Genomic DNA, 21867 nt, shown 5'->3' with positions numbered 1-21867 from the left:
TGGCAGCCTTACACTGAAGTCTACATCTTACTTCTTACGCATTGTGTGGCATTGGACAAGGTACTTTATGTCTCTGTGCCTTAATTGTCTCATCTGTGTTACAACATTAATCATAACATTAGAAGACAGAATGGTAGTTAGGTTCTTACCATGAAAGCAGGCATCATAGGACAGGCAAATGCTTAACAGTTGTTAAGAAGGGGCGGGCTGGACAGGTTGCTTTGTCAGGAGAAGGGAGAGAATCCAATCATTCTCCCCCTGCAATCCTCCTCATAGTCAGTAGGAGTGGAGACCGCCATTGGGCACTGTTTTATGCAGCATAGTGGGTCACATATGACTGAATTCCCAGGACAACCTTAAAAGACAGGTGTGACTTTTATCTCCACCCTAGGATCAGAGTCAAGGCACTGAATAACTCAGGGACCCCTGAGTTTCTACACTGGTGGGCGGTTCTGTCCCCAGAGCTCAGCACACTGCCAGTCCCTTCAGCCTGGTTCCACTTCCTCTGAGGATCTGTGGGATTTTGATTAGTCCCCAAAGCAGGCCCTGGAAGGATCATCTGGGTGGCTGTCAGTAGGACATGAATGAACCATTTACTGTATCCTGCCTCTCCTCCTCATGCCCAACCTTGAGAAGAGACCTGGGACCATCTGCAGGCATGATGGCAGATTGACAATCCTTCTTGTTAGTAATTAGGGCATGGTAATGCGCCCTGCTGGCAATTAGTGTGTTAATGTAGCGTGGACTGCATCACTTAGAGTGATCGAAAGGTATGGCAAGCTCAGAACATTAATGTCAGAGTCAGAAGCTTCTGGGAGGTGGTGTCAAGGGGATGAGAGGAAGGCTGGAGCTCTGGAGCCGGGGCTCCGGAATTTGTGGCTTGACTGTGCGACTGTTGGAGCTGTGTGGCTTTAGGTAAGTCATCTACACTCTCTGGACTTCAGAGATGAAAATAAGGGATTTGTCACTGGGGTGTGAAGAGAAGAGGAAGAAAAGAGAAGATGGTGGTCATGGAGGCTTTGGCTGAAATAGGGATGAAGCTTACTCACCCCTGTGCCTCCTGCAAGGAACTCCAATAAATGTAATCTTTAACCAAGCAGGCTCAGCTGTGCTGTGGAAATGGGCCAACCCAGAACTTAGTGGTTTAGTTACATTCAGAAAAGTCCCAAAGCTGTACATGTGGCCATCAAGGGTGACTCTGAAACCCAAGGAGCTAGAATGGAGATAATGTCACAGCCAGCTTGCAGCCATAGTGGAAGACACTGCAGGGGAATCTGACCTTGGCTCATAAATGCTTTAGCCCCAAAGGCCCACGAAGGATTTCCACCCATGTCTCACCAGCTGATGCTGGTTCTGTGGCCCTACTACCATTCCCCATGCAAGGTTGGGGACTGTAGTTGGTGTGCCAACATTGAGGAAAGTCACTTAAAAGGAGGAAAGATTTATCACGGATCATAGCATCTGAGGTTTCAGCAGGTCACTTGGTTCTGCTACTTCTGGGTCTGTGATAAGACAGAGCGCCACAGTGGAACATGCATCATGGAGTCTAGCTTCTTACCATATGGCAACCAGGGAGCAAAGACAACAGGAAGGGGAAGGGGATGGAAGCAAAATATGTGATTCAAGGGCACACCCAGTGATCTACATCCTCCCACCTCCTAGAGTTTCTACCACCTTCCTGTTGAGCTATGACTCCAACATTTGTTTAGTGCGTTGATGAGACCACCATCCTCATGACCCAATCACCTCCCAAATACCATCTCTAAACAATGCAGCATCGGAGACTATGATGATGGCTCTGTTTCTCTTCTCTCTCTCCGTGTGTGTGTGTGTGTGTGTGTGTGTGTGTGTGTGTGTGTGTGTGTGTGTGTGTGTGTGTGTTTATTCTATCAGTTCTGTTTCTCTAGAGAACCCTGACTAATACAGAGACCACACCCTCCATCCTCAGTACATGAACATTTGCAGGGAACTTCAGATCTGTACCACAACCATGGTGAAGCTCAAAGCTGAGAATCTACTGGGTAAAGGGAGGAAGGAGCTTTCCTCAGGCCGGGGTTCTTGTTTAAAAACAATTCCACTGGTTCCTTCCTCTCTTGTCAATCATCCTTGCTTTTCTCACAAAGGCATTGAGCATCCGAAGGCTTCTGTGTGGGCATACAGATTGACACTACTGGGGATTTGATGAACTGGAATTTCATCCAGAATCTCAGATACCAGGACTCTAGATCTTATTCCCTCCATACTATTCTAATGAAGCTACAGGGACCTCCCGCTCATGGAATCCCAAGACACCTCTGAAGCATAGAGCCTTAGTGTCTTTAAAGAAAATTCTTTGCTAGAATAATAAAACAATATGAAATCAGCCTAGCAGGTCAAGCCAGCCACCATGGTTACTGGATTCCACTGTCAGAATTTAACAGAGTGTCAGGGTAGTATGGTCCAGCTATGCCACTCCTGGGCATTCACCTGAAAGCCCCTGAGTCAGCATTTTGCAAAGACATATGCTCACCCATGTTTATTACTGCTTCTTCGTAATTACTAAGATATGGGACCAGCCTAAGATGTCCATAAGATGATAAAATACTGAAGAAAATATGACACACCATGGAGTATGGCCACAAAGAACAAAATTATGTCATTTTCAAGAAAATGGATGGAACTGGAGATCATTATCTTAAGTGAAATAAACCAAACTCACAAAACAAATGTTACTATGGAGTTATTATGAGAAATCCACAGAACAGCTATCCACTACATGGAGTCAAAGCAGAAGCAGGACTGTTAGGGAAGATGAAAGAAAGGGAACAGGGTACAAAGAGGGTGATGGGGGACGAATGATGTCATCATCTCATAGCAGCACACAAAGGTTAAAACTCAGGGTGGAAAGAGGTGGGGTAACTCCCTGAGTCCTGGCTCTAATGAGGTGAGAAAGAAGTACAGCAAACCCTGGATGCTTGATCCTTGGGACACTGTACTCTTCAAACCAACCAGTCCTGTCCAAGGTGCTTAGCAGGGCTGGTGTCCAAGGAGACGGTGGTGCCACATGCACAGACTCTAAGGAGCAAACAGCTTTGGAGACAGCATTGTGACAGCACCATGGTCCACAGTAATGCTTACTGAAGCAGCAGCAGCCTCAGTGGAGTTGTGTGTGAAGAGCAGACACTAATGTGTGGGAATATGGGCAGAAGTAGAAAAGGAAGACTGTGGCATGCCTGAGAGTTTTGGCAAGGTCTTGAGCCTGGAAATATATTGGGATCTGAGGAAGTAAGTGCTTAATTAATTTTGTTGATGGAGGATTTTTTTTTTTTGGCTTAGCTAGTTTAATTCTTAGTTACTTCCTGCCCATTAGTTTGATTGCTGCTAAGGGAACAGCAATGGGTTTTGTCATTGGTTATTTTAAGTGGTAATTTGCGGAGGTCAGTCTGCTGAGAAGAGTCCACATGTATCATGGTGTCCACCAGGGACTGCTGTGAGTGCTTGTTGTGAGGGTAGCCGTTGTGGTGGGTGCTTCAGCCTACTGCTCCAAGCCATTAGCACACACAATTAAATGCTGGTTATGACACATGCATCCTTCCTTTTTAATCTATTCTAGTGCTGTACTTGGGAGCAGGGACCAGGAAACCCGATGGGGCCACACACCAGCCATGTAACCAGGCTTTCTTCCCCAGCCTTCCCTGACTATTTTTCTGGTACAGTCGTGGATGGCTGTAGATTCTTCTGCAAAGGAGTTAAGAATCTAATGAATTCATACCCAGGACAAGACTAGAAAGATACCCAGGACACAGCAGACCCTCCATGAGATGTCATTTTGTAAGTGTGGGTAAAAAGGCTCCATGTACCAACATTTGTTGGTGCCAATGCAGATACACAAGTACATAAACAAACATGATATCTGCATCCAAGGAGCTTTGTAGATTGGCGATGTGACAGAGAACTACAGGGACATTTCCAGTATATTACTGAGAGGGTACAAGAAGGACAGACAGGCCACTTTTAAAAAGTGCATGGTGTGCACACCTTTAATCCCAGCACTTGGGAGGCAGAAGCCGGTGGATTTCTGTGAGCTCAAGGACAGCCTGGTCTACAAAGTGAGTGCCAGGACAGCCAGAGACAAACAGAGAAACCCTGTCTCAAAAAACCAAACTGAGAGAGAGAGAGAGAGAGAGAGAGAGAGAGAGAGAGAGAGAGAGAGAGGGGGGGGGGGTGTCTGTCTGTTTATTTTTAAGCAAATTCTGGTTTGTTCATTTTTTTAAAAAAATTCTACATATCTTTTACATCTTGTATCTTGATCCCATCTTTCCCCCATCCCTTCACATCTACCTTCTGTCACCCCCCCCAAATAATACAAAATTTACAGGAAAATAGTGATGATGATGATGATGATGATGACGATGATGATGATAAAATTAAAAAGGGAAGAACTTAAAATTTTCATCATGGAAGCTGCAGTGTGACAGACACAGTGAGTTACGCTGTAAACTCCCTTTGTCGATATACCTTTACTTACAAGTGTTCATTGCAAAGAGTCATTGGTCTGCTTCAAGGCCTCTGGTCTCCACTATGCTATTGATATTGGGTCCTCACTAGGACTCCTCCTGGATATCCTGTTGTTGCCCTGTGTTGTGGAAATCCTGCAGCTTTGGGTCTGCAGGTCACGTCCCTTCATGTGCTCCAGCAGATCATAGACAGAATGGATGACTGGGTGGGCCAGGTCATAACTTTGAGTCTGGGCCTAGGCAGCTATAGGGTTGGTCCACCAGATGTGAAATGGGGACAGCCCTCCCATACTTACAACTTTGGGGCTCCCTCACCCATACCTGCACTAACAGGGTTGGCTCTCCCACTCTTATGACCACAGGGACAGCTTTCCCACCCATCCCAGACACTGATGGCCAGTGGGGAGGAAGGCAACTCTCCCCGCTCACGGCACCACAAGAAAAGATGGGTAATGGGGACATCTCTCCCATGCTCACAACTTTGGGGCTGGCTCACCCACACCTCTGCTAACAGGGTTGATTCTATTGTGGTGCCCTGGCAAAGTTCAGAACCTGCTCTTCTGAGTGTTGCAGGTTGTGGGAAGCAGGGACAGCTCTCTCAATCTTGTTAAGTCAGCGTCAACTCTTCCACCTGCCTTAGATGCTGATGGACAGGGGCGGAGAAAGGACATTTCTCCCCAGCCCAGGTAGCCACGTAGAAGATGAGGGGTGGGGCCAGGTCTACCAGGGTCACTTTCTCAGGGTTGGCTCACCTGTACTCTTATCAACAGGGTCAGCTCTGCTGGGCTGCCCAGAAAACATGCAGGGCAAGCTTTCCCCTGATCCCTTCCTCTCTAGTCTCTTCAGATATGCCTCTGTCCACAGGACCTGAACCATTCTGTCTCTCTCTGTCTCTCCCATAAACCACCATACCGGTAATGCCTCTGTTCACACTAATAGTGCCCATCTGGCTGGTGCTACAAGGTGTCAGGTGGGCCCATGTTTTCTCCTCAGAGCCCAGGGTGGACAGCCCCAGGCCTGCACATGGGTCACCTTGTCCACTTAGTTTACTAGAACACAGTTCCATGCTTCTTCAACACAAAGAGATCATTATAATGCCCAGTCACCAGGCCCGGTGCTGGCGGGCTCCTGGTTGGTGCATTTTACCTCATGGTGTGGGGGTGACAGGTTTCTCTCTGTTCATTGTTTTTTTGTTTGCCTGTTTGTTTTCTAAAGAGAGAGAAAAAGAAAGAACATAAAGTTGAGTTGGAGGATCTGGGAAGGGTTGGACGAGGGGAAACTGTGATCAGAAGATGTTGCATGGAAATTTTTTTTTCAAAAAATGCATTTATTTATGTGTGTGTGCACACATACACAAACCTGCCAAGACTTGCAGGTGGAGGTCAAAGGACAACTTTTGAGAGTCAGTTCTCTCCTTCCAGCATGTAGGTCCTGGGGATCAAACTCAAGCCATCAGACTTAGCAGGAAGTGTCTCTACCCACTGAGCCCTATAACTGGCCTGGGGTTACTTTTTTAGCATGTATTATAAGCACACCTTAGATCTCCACACTGCAGGAAGGAATCTGGACATACATGTCTGTAGTGTAGTATAGAACATTACTCAAATTTGCTTATTCTAAATTGGCACGTTCCCAAGCCAGAGTGATGCCCAGAGGACGGCATGACTGACGGCAGCTGACACTGGCCAAATGCATAGTCACCAAGTGCCCTACCCCAGATGTCCAGAAAGACATCGGTGAAGAAGTGTAGGAGGGAGTAAGGAGAGAGGCCTCAACACCATGAGGCAGACACCTGATTGAATCAGTAAGGTTAAGCTCTGGGGTCACTGAGTGCCTTTGCAAATGATTTATGTGTGTGTTCCTGTGAGTACATGTGCATGCATGTGCATGTGAGAGTACATACGCATATATGTGTCTAGAGGCCAGAGATCAGCCTTGGGTATCTTTCCTCAGGAGTCCTTACTTTGGTGTGGGTTGTGTTTTGTGGGACAATGTCTCCCATTGGCCTGGGGCTCACCAATTTGCCTAAATTGACTAGCCAGCCAGCTTCAGTGATCTACTTGACTCCATCTCCTCAGCCTCGAGATTATAAGCATGTGCTACCATGCCCAGCTTTTCTGTATAGCTGCTGGGGAGCAAACTCAGGTATTCATGCTGACCACACTAACTGAGCCTTTTCCTTAGCCCAAATGACTGCCTTGTGCTGCATCCTGTAGAACTGCTGGAGATAACATAGCATCTTTTCCTGAGGTGATGCTCCCCATCCTCTCAGATCACCAACTCTGAATAAAGCATACCTTAAGAGTTAATTCCTGTCTCCACTCATTGGCATTTGTGTTAACTGACAGCATGCGCCCCTAGGATTCCAGTCACTCTGTGACATGTATTAAGGCAGGAATGGCACAGGGTACTAGAGGCCTCGAGGGGATTTCAGTGGTAAAAAAAGAATCCATCAAAAAGATGGCATTCAAAATGGCATGAGTCAAGGGAAGCTGCTTTGGACTAGGGAGAAGGAAGAGCCACCCACCCTCCCTTGCTTCTCCATTCACTCCCCACGTTGGAAAAGAGATCTTTGTGTAGATGCAAACTGAGCCTCCTTAGTGAGCAGCAATTACTTTTCCTGTGCTGCAGGGTGAAGGCAGAACACTCTTAGCCTTGCCCTTGGGGTTCTGTACCTGCTTCTACATCTCTCTGGTGTATATTCTCACTTGCTCTTGTCATTCTAGGAAATTCTGGCCACTTTTCTTTTTCAAATAACTTTTCTTCCTTTCTGTCCTAGCTGCTGTTCTGTGACTGTGAAGAGAGACCATATCCAAGGAAACGTATAAAGGAAATGTTTAAGGATTTGCTTACTTTTGGGGAGGGTTAGTTCGTTATCATCACAGACTGGCATGGTATTGGAAACGTTAGCTGAGAGCTTTACATCCTGGTCCACAGGCAATAGGCAGAGAGAAAGAAAGGGCCTGGCATGAGCTTTTGACACTTCAAAGCCCAGCTTCAATGATCCAACTCTTCCAACAAGGTCACAAACCTTAATCCTTCTACTTCTTGTCAAATGGTTCACAAACTGGTGATTAAGTACTCAAATATGTGAGCCTGAGGAGGCCATTCTCATTCTAATGGTCACATTCCGCACCCTGGCCCCCATAGGCTTATAGCCATATTATAATGCAAAATGCATTGAGTCCAACTTCAAAAGTCCCCATAGTTTATCACAGTCCCAAGACTTTTTAAAAGTCTAAAGTCACTTCTGAGACCCAAAGTAATCTCTTAACTGTAACTACCTGTAAATTCAAAATCAAAAGGCAGACCTAACAAAATACACTACCATTCCAAAAAGGAGGAAAGGGAGCATAGTGAAGAAATACTGGTCTGAAGCAAGATTGTAAACCAGCATGGCAAACTCCAAATTCTGCACCTCTACACCTGAAGTCAAAACTCTCTTCAGATCTCCAACTCCTTTCAGCTTTGCTGTCTGCAACATGCAGCTCTCTTGGGCAGGTATCCCATGACTTTGGCATCTCCAACATGTTAGGGTCTTCAGTGCAATCCAACTTCACCTTAACAACATGCAGTGGCCTCTCTGGCCTCCATGCAGAGACTACCCTGCCAAATGCCCAGCCTCAGATTTCCTTAATTGAGGAGGGAAATTCTATAACCCCTTCCCTTGTCCTGTGTCCTTTACTCTAAAGCCCAGAACCATGTGGCTGAAGCAGCCAAGGTCTTCTGCTTGCTAAGGCTGGAACCTGGGCTTCTCCTTGAACTGCATTTGCATAAGATTTCTGAAGATGTCTTCCTTCATTGCTTAAACTTTCCTTTATTCCTTTCCATAAGTTGGAAACTTAGCTGGGTGGGGTCTTCTTGCCTTGAAGGTACTACTCCCTTTATTCCATTTTGAATCAGGCTTTTCTTAAACTCATTATGTCCTTGAGCACAGAACTTGGCTCAAACATTTCATTTCTGGTACTCTTTTTGTATTTCTCATTGTCCCACTTGCTCCTTTCCATTTTAAATCTGCATAAGAGTCATCACTAATAACCATGTGACACAGTCAATACTAGGCTGTCTTGAAAACTCCTCTACCATTAGTCTAAACTCTTCAATTTAGCCTTCTGTAAATTTTTAGGACAAGGGCAAAAAGCAAAATATCACAAGAATGATCTCTAGGCCAGCTGCTAAAATTCTTCCTTTCTGAAACTCTGAGGAGGGCCCCTACAAGCCATATCACTCTCAACATCTCTGTCTTCCATGCTCCCACTAGGGTAGTTCAGCAAACTCTGCTTTAAAGAGTTCAACAGCTTTTCTTGCATCCAAAATCTTCCACATTCCTCCAAACAACAGTATGGTCTGACCTGTCACAGCAATATCCCAGTTCTTGGTACCAACTTTTGTCTTAGTTATTATTTTGTTGCCGTGAAGAGATACCATGACCCAAACAATTTATAAAGGAAAGAATTTAATTAAGCACTTGCTTATAGTTTCAGAGGGTTAGTCCATTATCACTGTGGGGAGCAGGGTGGCAGGCAGGCATGGTACTGTAACTGTAGGTGAGAACTTTACATCCTAATCCACAGGCAGGAGCCAGAGAAAGCCAGAGAGAGAGAGAGAGAGAGAGAGAGAGAGAGAGAGAGAGAGAGAGAGAGAGAGAGAGAGAGAGAGAGTTTAGGCCCAGTGTGGGCATTTGAAACTTCAAAGTCCACCCCAAGTGATACATCTTTTTCAGCAAAGCCACACATACCTACTCAAACAAGGCCACATCTCCTAATCCTTCTCAAATGGTTCGTCAACTGTTGATTGAGAATTCAAATATATGAGCCTATGAGAACATTCTCATTCAAACCACCTCCCTCTCTCCCTTCCTCCCTCCCACCTCCTTCCCTTTTTCCTTCTTTCCATCCTACTTTCCTTCTCAGGATAAGTTAATCAATTCTCAACCTCCCTAAGTCAGTGCACTGGTGCCCTCAGTAGTCTCTGAGTTCTGAAGTGGTCTCTGGCTCTGGGACAATTTCCATGCATTCTTCCATCCAGGCAGAGTGGTCTATGTGCTTCTATGTGTGATTCTGACCATCCATGTATGTGTGTGTTACAGATGGACCTGGATCTGGATGCTCTTAGAATTCAGCTTTTAGCACACCCTGGCATAGCTACAGCCCAGTGAGTGTTGCCAGAAAGAAGGATGGATCCTTGAAGGCAGTGAGACTTCATTCTGCAAATCCAACAAGAAAAGGCCTCCAGCACAGCTCACTGCCGAGTCTGTAGTGAGCACAGTATCTGTGTTCATGGTGTGGGTGAGAGTATGGCCAAGATGGGTCAGGATCTTGCCAGGGAACCAAGAGTCTCAAGGTTGAGTCCTGAGGCTTCAGTATAAGCGTCAGAGTGAATGTGGTTAGCAGAGTGCCAGGTACAACGGTGTCCACTTAATGTCTTATAGATCTTTGTTATGTGTCCTCACAAGAAACTGTCAGGAAAATCTGCAACGAGAAATTGAAATATTAAAAGTGGGGATGTGGCTCAGTTTGTATGTTCCTTGAAGTCCTGGGCTCAAGCTCCAGAACCATATAAAACTGGGCACGGTAGTAACCATCTATAATCTTAATACTCAGGAGGTGGAAACAGGAGTATCAGAAGTTCACTTCTATCCTACACCACAGGGTAAGTTCAAGAGTAGCATGAAATACACAAGACCTACATATTTAATTAATATGAATTAAATTTGTCTGCCTTTGTATCAAGAGAGCTTATAGAGCTTGCTAAAATTGTCCAAGTAGCTAGGTGATCCCTATTAGAAAAATGTGAGTAAGTAGTTTTGGTTGATTTCCACATAACCATGGGACAGGACTCCAGCAATTTCCACAGCTTTCCCTGTATGCCTGATCCCATGTGTGAAAAGTACAGACATGGCAGCTATCGTAAGGCTAGTAACAGGATTAGGCAGAAGGTGTTTAGAGCAGGTACCATGGGCAGCATGACAGAGCTGATCAATATACTGCCATTCCTCCTGTCCCCATTGTTCATGGCTCCAGGAACTTGCCACACAACAATGATGAACAGTGGGAATTATACTAGAGGAAAAGAGAGTTAACAAAAGCTATTGCCGAAGACTCAGTGGAAAATACTCCCCCAGATCTGCTGGTGGGATGGCCTTGTGCTCAAGTGAGAATCACTACCATGAGTAAGAGACAAAGACTCTGGCCTCGTGGAGTGGGAGTTTGGGGTTGGGGATGTTTAGCTTATTTATAAAGGATCCTTTCACCAGTTACAAAAGCAAATGGGAAATCCATCCTTAGAAACTCAAGGAAAGAATCAGCAGATCGATTTTTTCTTCAGTGTATTTGCCGTACTCCAGGTGTCCCAGTGAGGGCTGAGGGTTCAACAGTTTCATGCTCTCAACACTCTGACAAATGCTGAGTATCTGCTTTGACTGTCACTCATGGCCAAGAAGCTTTTCTGACTAAGGCAGAATATTGCACCAGACTGTGGCTATAAATAAATGTTTAAAAGGATGGCTCTGTGATCATGAACACAGTTGCCAAAACTACCTGCAAGAGGATGGGAATGCATGCAGGCCATTGGGGAAGGGGATATGAACACAAACTTTGTATACTGGAAGAATCTGTCAAAAACAAAACAAAAATGCCAGTCACCATGAGCTCATTGGTGTTTCCTTTCGTTCCTTATTCTGTGTTCATTAGTTTTACTTAATCTGTGACAGAAATATGTTCCTGTGTTGTTAATGTTTTGTGTACATCATTCTTAATGACTGCATAATGTTCCATATAATGAATGAATGACTCAACCAATCATCTATCATTATACATTTGTGCATAAAGAAACCCCCCACCACTACCTTGCCATGCTTCAGAATGTCTGTTTAGGGTAGTCTCAGAACTGAGACATCTGGATGAACAGCTATGTGGAGACATTTAAGGCTCTTGAAACATCCCACTCAACTGCTTTTAGCAGTGCCTAAACAAAGCCTGCTTATGTTCTTATAAAATATGTCTTATGGTGTCCCTTTGAGAAGAGAGAGGAGACTGAGAATTCTGCAAAGAAGACGTAGAGTTAAGGCCGAATTAATCCCCATAGTTAGTATGGAATGCTAAATATTAATGCTCCTCTTTAGCATGGGTGGCACATTAGGTATAGTTCATCTGAATATAAATAGTCCAGATTGTGACATTACATTATTCATGATGAACCAAGTGTCCACGGTCTGAATGGCACGCCGCTCAGCTATGCAGTTTTCTCACTAATTAATCAGCAGGTAGAAAATAAACTGTATTCCTTAGGAAGAGGGATAGAGAGGGCATGATATTTATTGAGCATTTATTATGTGCTGAGATTTAACATAAATCATCTCACTTAGTAAGCAGCTTTGAGCTCAATAAAGGATTCACTGTAGACTCACACAGGCTGCAGCCATGTCACCCTCCTCCACCTCATGACCTCACCTGGTTGGCAATGCTCAGTTGTCTATGAGCTGTACTGTGGCATTGCTGGGAGGGCGTTAGGAAGGTGGGTCAGTCACAGTCAGGAAATGAAAAACTAGGGGAGGGAGAGACAGGCCATGCCATTTTCTCAGAGCAGAGATTCTGGTGGTTATTTGTGATTCATTTCTTTCTTTTTCTTTTATTCCTGTGTGGGAGCTCAATCATTGTTCATTAGTGCATATGTTTGTGTGTGTGCAAGGGTGCACATGTGTGTAGAGGCCAGAGGTCAACATCTGGTATCTTCCTTAATTTCTATCTATCTTGTTTTTTAAGACAGGGTCTCTTCAATGAAACTCAAGCTCCCTGATTCAGCTAGACAGGTTGCCAGCAATTCCAGGGTCCTCCTGTCTTTCCCTCTCCAGAACTAGGATTATAGGGGCATGCCACCATCCTGGCCTTTCCCCTTGGTTCTGTGGTTCTGAACTCTGACCCTCATAATACTTGACAAGTGCTTTCCCGACTAAACAACCTCCCATCCCTAGTTTATTTTCGAAGATCTCTGAACCACATTTGAGAAGAAGCATAATGAATTCTGCACAGCTCAATTACTGCTTCACAAACACTGAACAGAACCATCCATGAGCCCAAGAAGCACAGTGGTCTTACGTCATGAACATACACATCTGTTATCCTTGACTCAGTAGTGTCTAGATAAATAGATAAATGGCCCTTGCTTGTATGTGCACATATAGGTATCTATGGAATGCTGTACATTCTTGTATTTTATTAAAGCTTACCCACAGTTTATAAATATATTGTTAGAGTCCCCTGAGCCTCCCTCTCTCTTTGCTTGAGAACTGATGAGCCCACTTTTGTGCAAACCCTGTCCTAGTTAACTTTCTATTGCTGTGATAAGACACCATGACTAAAAGCATGTTGGGAAGGAAATGATTTATTTCATCTTATAGTTATAGTCCACCATGAAGGGAAGTCAGGGCAGAATTTCAAGGTAGCAACCTGGAAGTAGGAACTCAAGCAGAAACCATGAAGGACTGCTGTTTACCCACTTTCTCCTCATGGCTTGCCCAGTCTACTTTCTTATACACTCCAGGACTACTTGGCCAGGGGAAGCGCCACCCACAGTGAGCTGGGCCCACCTACATTAATCAACAATCAAATGTCTCACAAGTTTGCATACAGACCAATCTGGTGGGAACATTTCTCAATTGAGATTCCTTCTTCCCTCTTCTAGCTTGTGTCAGGTTGACATGAAACCAAGCACCGCAGATCTTGTGCAAACATCTGTAGCTGCTGTGGGTTAATGACTCAAAGGTTGTGTCTTACCAGACAATGGTCCTTAGAGGCTACAGTGGACAGCTCCAAACCAGCGGTCACACCGATAATAGGCCTGGCTGGACTAAAGGGGTCATGAATGTAGGGGGGAAAAACAGAAATCATGTGTCATGAGTCTAGGAAAGGGACTAGTAGGGAGGAGGAAGTTTCAATAGGAATGAGAGGAAGATGGGGAGTGGAAGGGAGAGATTAATCAAATGTGTTATTTAAATGGATACGATCTAATGGCAAAGAACAAACCTAATTGTAAAACGTTAAATTAGAATTTACACATAGGGTCATTGCAACTTTTGATTAGTTTATAGGCAGATGGGTATTCTAAAAGGCTCAGTTAGAGGGACTGAATGTGGCAGCCTGTGCTGGAGGGGAGGTGGCCATGAACTAGCTTTCATTGATAACATGCCCATGATTCATGAATCTTAGCATAGAGCACACACTTTAGCCTTCTCTGCACCCACTAGCTTTCCCTTAAGGAATAAGGAGAAGTAAATAAAAAGTATGTGTCCCCCAAACCACCTGGAAATCCTAAGCACATGCCTTCTATGGGGAGAGACCAAATAGGTATAAGAAGTAGGTTAGTCTAAAAGGCCCAGGTCTCAGGGCATTGCTGAAATTGAGAGGGTGAAAATTATTTCCTCTCTGAGTTTCTCACTGCTACTGTTGTGCCAGAGTCACAAGACCCCCCAACAAGACTACCACAGAGCCCATATCCGATGCAAAACACACAGGGGTTTATTGATAACAAGCAAGCAAGGGCTTGGTCCGTGTCCAACACTCGACACAGTGGGTGGAGGAGGACGGCCCTGAGCTCCCAGAGTGAGAGGTTTCTAAAGGGAAAAACCGCAAGCAGGGTGGTACAAGCCTTTGCATCATATGATTGGGTGAGGGTATATAACCTTTGAATTTACTGGTTGAGGGTTACAGTTATCATTTTTGGGCAGGCCTGGACAAGTCCCAGGCTTTGTCCTTGAGATGCCATGGAGGCTGACTGGCCCACACGTTCACATTGACCCATGCATGTAGCTCTAAGTTGGTGAGAGGTCCCAGAAAGTAAACAACTGGCTAAACCTTGCAGAAAGGGAGCTACTGCAAGGACTATGTCTTAGCCCTTTCAGAAACTGCTTGCTTAAGTTTCAGGAAACTAAAATTGAGGCCTGATCTCTGAGAGAAGACTGAGCAGCCTGTTGTGGCATCTGCTTGGTCCTTTTACTACGAGTTTCTGGGATGTTTTAGGAGGTCTGAACATTTAATTAGCCAAGACAGGGCCTTCCATTTCATGTTTGGGCAGAGGTGAGGAATCTCAAAATGGTAGTCAAAATAAAACAGACTTTCCTTTCTTGAATCCTCCAGGAGAGGGTGATGCTGAGCTCAAGAAACTTCCAGTCTTCTGCTGGAGAATCTCTGACCTACAGATACCTGACTGGCTATTCCTTCTGATATTTCTATTACTGCTGTGATGGGGGAAAGGAAGGCAAAGTCATGCCCAGGGTGCTTCAATAACCCTCCTTCTGTTTTCTTGTGTGGTGAGTGAAAATTAGTGCCTTGTGCTCTACCATAGAGATGAGAAAGAAAAAGAGAGGGATGACAGGAGAGATGGAAAAAGAGGAAGAGAGAGAGGGAGAAAGGGAAGGAGAGCATGAGAATGGCGTTCAAAGTCTTCGAAAGCTACAAAATGCTGCTTATAAAAGGTATATTGCCACAGTTTAACTGATCACCTGAGTGAGAAACATTCCCAACATTTAATAGCAGAATGTGAAATGTGTGCACAATAACCATGGAGCGTGTCCGACCTGTGAACTTCTGTTAGAAACCAGTCATTAATCTATTTCAGCCCCATACCAACTGAAAGACCAGTTAATGCCATCATTTATCCCAAGTCTCCCAGTTCTAAATCAATATTTTATGAGATTATCATGAAATGAAATACATGAGCTTAATTCTCAATTCTGGGCAAAGATTTCACCTAGTTTCTATGTAAGGTTCTATCGTGCCTTCAGATCATGCCCCGGATTTGTCTAGTAGAATGATGCTTCCTTATCTTTCTTTTTGTTGTTTAAGTCAGACACTCTTCACTGTTTAGCTACCATTTCTTGACTAAGAATGAGGTACATTCCTACCAAGTGGTTCAGGGAAAATTAATGCACTTGTTTGCTCTGAGAACAAATGCCATGAACTGTCTATGTCCCCTTGGCTGCAGCTCCAGAAAAACATTCAGTGCTCACTGCAGCAATCAGCTCATCCCAGGATCCTGGGGACAGCTGGCTTCCTTTCCCAGATCTGTGTCATTGGCTGTGTTTGGCTTTGTTTGCGCTATGTCTCAGGAGTCTGCAGGGACTTCAGATAGTCTGAGATATTAACTTATACTTAATTTCAGCAAACCCTTTAAACTTAATGAGTATAATCAACAATGGTTCTTGCCCCTATAGAATTAGAATTAAGCAATGAGAAAGAATCTTAAAGATTATTTTGTCTAACTACTGATACTAGGGCATATTAAAACATACAGGATTTAAAATCAGATAACCTAGATTTTAATGTTGGTACTAAACTGTACATCATGGCTATGTACCCTTACAAGAATTTCCCAAACTGCCTGAATCTTTGTGTCCTCACCTGCAAATCAGGTACAATGACTCCTAAACTGAAGATGGGTAAAAGATGATAATTTATGAACACACTTTGCCACTGATGCTCATGCGATAGTAGCTCTACATTAGAAATCTAGTGACTGGCTTCCAGCATTGGAGGTTAGGAAGCCCAACTTGGACATCAGCACACTTGGGAGGCAGAGAATCTGGTCGGCACCCACTCACTGAATTCAGGAACCTCAGAACAAAGGGGACCAATGACACAACCTTAGTCTGAGGCTGAGTGTGGGGAAGCTCACTAGTGAGTCCCTGGTGTGAGTCTATACTGAAAGGCTGAAGAAGCTCGAGTCTGATGCCCTGGGGCAATGGTGAAGCACTTAGCACACTCACACCCTCGTTGAGGAGCTTACCTGCATTAGATGGTTTCCTCCTCCTGTTTTTATTCTGTCTGGGCCATCCATCCATCCATCCATCCATCATCCATCCATCCACCCATCCATCTATCCATCCATCTATCATCTACCCATCCACCCAACCATCCATCCATCCATCCATCCATCCATCCATCCATCCATCCATCCATCATCTATCATGCATCCACCAAACCATCCATCCATCCACCTATCCATCTACCCATTTATCCATCCAATATTATCGATATATTTCAGAACAGCTTTCAGATATCAGTATATGTATCATTAACTAGAGTTCAGATTTTTTTACTTTGAAATTAATTTTAATCATTTTTCTCCACTTCTTCTCTTTTATTTTCCCCTTCTCCTGCTGCAACCCTTTTTCTCAACAAGTCCCCTTTCCACTTTCATATCTTCTCTTCATGTGTGGACATGCCTGGGTGTGGGTGGGAGGTGATTTACTGAAGTAAGGATATTTATCAGTATCTATACCACAACACCACTGGAAAAAGTGATACTCCTTCCCCAACAACCATTATTTGCCAGCGGGGTCCCTTACTTCCATGTGCCCCTTTCCATCCATGATAAAATTTGAAGGGGCCCAATCTTGTGCAGGTAAACTCAGCTACAGTGCGTTCATAAGCATGCTGTCTATGTCACATTCAGAAAATGACTTTTCACTGTTCATCTCCCAGTCCTCTGTCATATTTTTCTGTTTCCTCTTCCATAGTGTTTCTTGAGCTTTGTAGGAGGTGATACAGATATCCTATTTAGAGCCGATAATCCAGAGATATTTTAAAATACATTTTACAAACAATAAAATGGACAATTTCTTTTATCCAATGTAATATTTTTATTGACTATTTGGGCATTTAACATAATGTACCCCATCCTTGTGGCCTTCCCCACAAAAAAAGAAGAAAAAATATACCAAGACTAATTTGTGTTGTTCATATACTCATTGGAGCATGGTCAAACTCTCAGTGACCAGCCCCTTAAAGAAAACTGAGCCCTCACCTCCACCGGAAGCCACCAACTGTGAACAGCTACACCTCAGCATCCCTGTCATAATTTTTTAAGAGTTCTCTTCAATGGTTTCCTGTCTAGATTGTTTCTTTTGTGTGGGAGGGGGGAGGGGGGAGAGTGGAGGGGATGTTGTCACAGAAGCTTTCCATGTCATTATTTCTCAATTGTGAGTCTGCAGTCATCCATACCATTGCCAAAAAAAAAAAAAAAAAAAAAAAAAAAAAGCTGCCTAGCCCTTTATAGTCAGTGGAAGCCTGGACCACAGACCTCAGCATGGTCTCCAGGGGCAGCACAGACCTTGGACATCAATACAGCCCTCGGTGGCCACATGGACCATGAAATCGACAATTCTTATATATAGGATTAAATGAGTTTTGATAAATGAAGATCTGTGTAACCTAAGGACCTGTCATGACAATGGACACAAGTGTTACCCTACACATCCCTAAACCATCCCTTATTAATCCACAATTCTGAAGATGCCTCAGCTGTTTTGATTCATTTTCTACCATAGCTTAGTTTTACCTGTTTGGTATTCACAGAGTCCTGCTACACATACTCCTGCATCATGACTCCCATTAGTGCCTGAGATTCATCGCTACTGAGACAGAGATCCGTGGTTTGTTTCTTTGCTTATTGAGCAGTACTCCATTGAATGAGATGCTCTGGTTTGTTCATTCTTGGGTCTTTGTGCCAGCTTTGGCTGTTATGAATAGGGCTGCTACTGACCATGCAGTACACATCTTCTGTTAAGGTCCGATTCACTTTTTTTAGGATAGTTTCTTATGAGTGGAAGGCCCAGTTCAAAGGATAGGAGTGAGTTTAGTTTTGTAAGAAACTGTCAGAACCATTCACTTTATTTTATACTCAAAACGAAAATGTATGAAGTTCACACTTCCTTTGCAATTTTAAAAAATTATTGTGGTGTTTGTCTTTTAAAAATAATATTTTAATTTATCCTTTGAAAATGTCATCCATATATAGAAGATACTTTGATCACATCTATCCCCTACCCCCCTCTAGCTCTCCTTGGGATCCCCCAATGTGTTTCCTTCCCAATTAACCCACTGAGTTTAGTCACAGACCCCAAAGAAAAAACAATCTTCCTTCTCCATCTGTCATCAACTACCAGTCGCTTCTCAGCTAGCTTCTCACTAGGGGTGGTGCCATGGGAGCCCCTCTGCCTTCCATGCTGGAGTTTTGACTGGCTTGATTTTGTGCAGGTAATCACAAGTACTGTGGAGTCATGTATACAATGGCCATATCATGTACAAAGGACAGCATTTCACAGCTCTCCTCCATGTGCCCCAGCACTTACATTCTTTACCCTCTCTCTTCCAAAATGTTTCCTGCAGAAGATTGGGTAGATGATCCATCCACCGATGAACACTCAGGGTCATTTATTCTCAGAACTTTGAGCAGTTATGTGGTGATATTTTATTTGTGCACCCCAATAAAGCTTGCCTGGAGATCAGAGGAAAAAGCCAGCCACTATATTAAACATGGAGGTCAGGCAATGGTAGCACATGCCTTTAATCCTAGCATTCAGGAGGCAGAGATTCATCCAGATCTGTAGCTAGAGTTTTCCTGCCTGACCCACAGTCAGGATAAATTTCTGTCACCCGCCAGTCCCACAGCAGTTCAGACCCGACCAAGTAAACACAGAGACTTATATTGGTTACAAGCTGTATGGCCGTGGCAGGCTTCTTGCTAACTGTTTTTATAGCTTAAATTAATCCATTTCCATTAATCTATACCTTGCCACATGGCTCATGGCTTACCGGCATCTTTACATGCTGTTTCTCATCATGGCTGCTGGCAGTGTCTCTCTGACTCAGCCTTCCTTCCCAGCTCTATTCTCCTCCTTGTCCCACCTATACTTCCTGCCTGGCCACGGGCCAATCAGTGATTTTTTTTATTGACCAATCAGCAGCACATTTGACATACAGACCATCCCACAGCACAGATCTCTGTGAGTTCAAGTCCACAATGGAAACAGAGTCATTGTGAGCAGAGCCAGGCCGTGGTGGCACATACCTTTAATCCTAGCACTAGTTAACCATAGAGGTCTGGAGGTCTGGACAGACAGACAAGAAGTGATAGACCTGGGCAGAAAGAGGAAGTGATGAAGCTGGATAGAGAAAGAAAGTAAGATAACAGAGCACAGAAAGGCACATAGGAGTGAGTATACAGGAAGTAGCTCTCTCTGGAGGCTGAGGAGTTGGTAAGGTTGAGGTTGGCTGTGGCTTGTTCTATTCCTCTGATCTCTCAGTTTTCACCCCAATATCTGACTCTGAGTTTTTTTATTAATAAGACCATTTAGCAATTCTTCATACATTAATTATGAATTTCTGCATTATCCACCAGCCACTGAAAAGAAAAGCAAGGCCGAAGCAGCATAAATGTATTGGTATAAACATAAATATTTAGAAGGCAATTTGACAACATGATTACTTAGCAAAACAACTTAGGTTTCCCCTAGGGCCCATGACCTCTCTAAACATGGGCTTTTGGCCAGGTTTATAATCTTAGGCATAAATTACCACCTGTGGAGGAGGCTTCAAAAACAATAAGAAAGCAACTGGTTACCTCCATAACAATCATGCCACTATTTCACTAGTGGGTACATCTTGGCTGGCAGGTGTACATTGTAGCATGCCAGGTCTAGTACTGGACAAGATCATTAAGGTCTTTTCTTCCTAGAAGTCCATGTGATACCTTACTCTATGAAAGTCAGGCAGGTATACAGTGTCCTTCAGTTCAAGACTGACTTATCTGTGTCTCTATGTCTTGCTGCTAAAGTGTGGTATCCCCAGAATGGAGACTAATAATGCAGTTATGGTGGGTAGCCAAGAGCAACAGCAGTAGTCTGTGTTGTTTGAGATACTTCTGGAGCCTCCGCCTAGCAGGTAGGTAACCTGTGACTAGAGCTAAGATTTTCATTTAATAACCCACAGCTTCTAGGAGCAGCACTGTCCACCCATGCAGGGCATTTCTGTTCAAATTCCGGTATTAAAACTAGCCTTTGAACTCGTAAATTTCCATAAGGCAGTCTTTTTCATTTTAGCGATTCCTTCAGATATATGACATCTCATTGTAGTCCAATGACATACTTCTGTTTTTAAAAATTCATGCCATTTGGGATGCACCACACATGCATACAGCTGTTGAAGTTGGGTTCTTAACTTTCCTTCTCCCTCATCTGCAAACATTCTTATAAATCAGTTGTACTCATTTGCTTGTTTGTTTTTGTTTTTGTTTTGAGACAGGGTCTCACTTTATAGCCCTGGTTGGCTTGGACTTTGCTATGTAAAGGCTGGTCTCAAACTTGCAGTAATTCTCCTGTTCTAACCTCCCAAGTACTAGGATTAAAGATGTAAGCTTCCACACTCATCAATGTCAGTTCTACTTTTAGTCAAGAGTGATCTTGCATCTATAGAGATGGCCCAGTTGGTACCATGCTTGTTGAGAACTTGAGTTAAAACCCTAGAATCCACATTAAAAAGTTGGACCATGTCTAGATGCGATGGCACATTGCTTTAATTCTAACTCTTGGGAGGCAGAAGTGGGTAGATCTTTAGGAGTTCATACCCAGTTTGGTTTACATAGTAAGTTCTAGGCCAGCCAGTGTACGTAGTAAGACCCTGTCTCAAAAATGAACATTTTTTTTTTAAAACAGAAGAAATGTTTGTCCATGGCAGCATGCCTTATATTCCCAGTACTAGGGCAGCAAAGACAGGCCGTTCCCTGGGGCTTGTTGATCAGCCATCCTAGTCCACTTGGTGGGTTTCAGGCCAATGAAATTCTGTCTCTCAAAAACAAGGTGGACTGTACCTGAGGAACAATACCTAAAGTTATCCCTCAGCCTCCACACACGCAAAGATCCTCTTAAAACAGAGAAACCAGCATGATCGGAAAAAACAAACAAACAAACAAACAAACAAACAAACAAGCAAACAAACCTAAGTCCATCACAGGAACACCCTCTGAGGAAAGTAAAAGCTTAGGACAGTTCCTGGCACAGAGTAGCTCATGAACAAACCATGAACTGATAGCAGATCCTTGTCTGAGCCACATCGGAACATCTACACTCTGTAGGCACTGTCTTGCTACCCTCTGTCCTGATCATTCTTTGTAGCCCAGACATCGGCACATATCACAACCCCAGGTCATGTGACCTGGAAGGTGGAAAGAACCCAACTTGATGGGAAATCAAGCAAACTTCATGTAGTCATTGGAATGACCGAGTCTCTGGGAGCCAGACCGTTGGTGCTCGGAAATGCTCGGAAGAATAGGAGACTAATCACTTGGTTTTGATCCATTAGCTCAGCTGTAATGTGGCAGAGCTAATGCAGTCACAGGCAGCAGACAGCTTCTCTGACAAAAAGAAAAAAAAATAGAGACGGCTCCTTTCAATTTTTGCAATGAAAATTAAATGTGGAGATAATTCCCCACTCCTTTTTGGAATATTACTGTGCTATTAACTAGGCTAAGATCATTAAAAAGTAATGACATGAAGTTCCATGCGCCATTATTTTAAGAGAGATTGAATGAAAATATA

This window comes from Peromyscus californicus, unplaced genomic scaffold (genome assembly GCF_007827085.1).
Source record: "Peromyscus californicus insignis strain IS unplaced genomic scaffold, ASM782708v3 Scaffold_4__1_contigs__length_199733344, whole genome shotgun sequence".
NCBI lineage: Eukaryota > Metazoa > Chordata > Mammalia > Rodentia > Cricetidae > Peromyscus > Peromyscus californicus.
The sequence above is the reverse complement of the archived record's forward strand: the minus strand, read 5'-3'. Positions refer to the sequence as shown.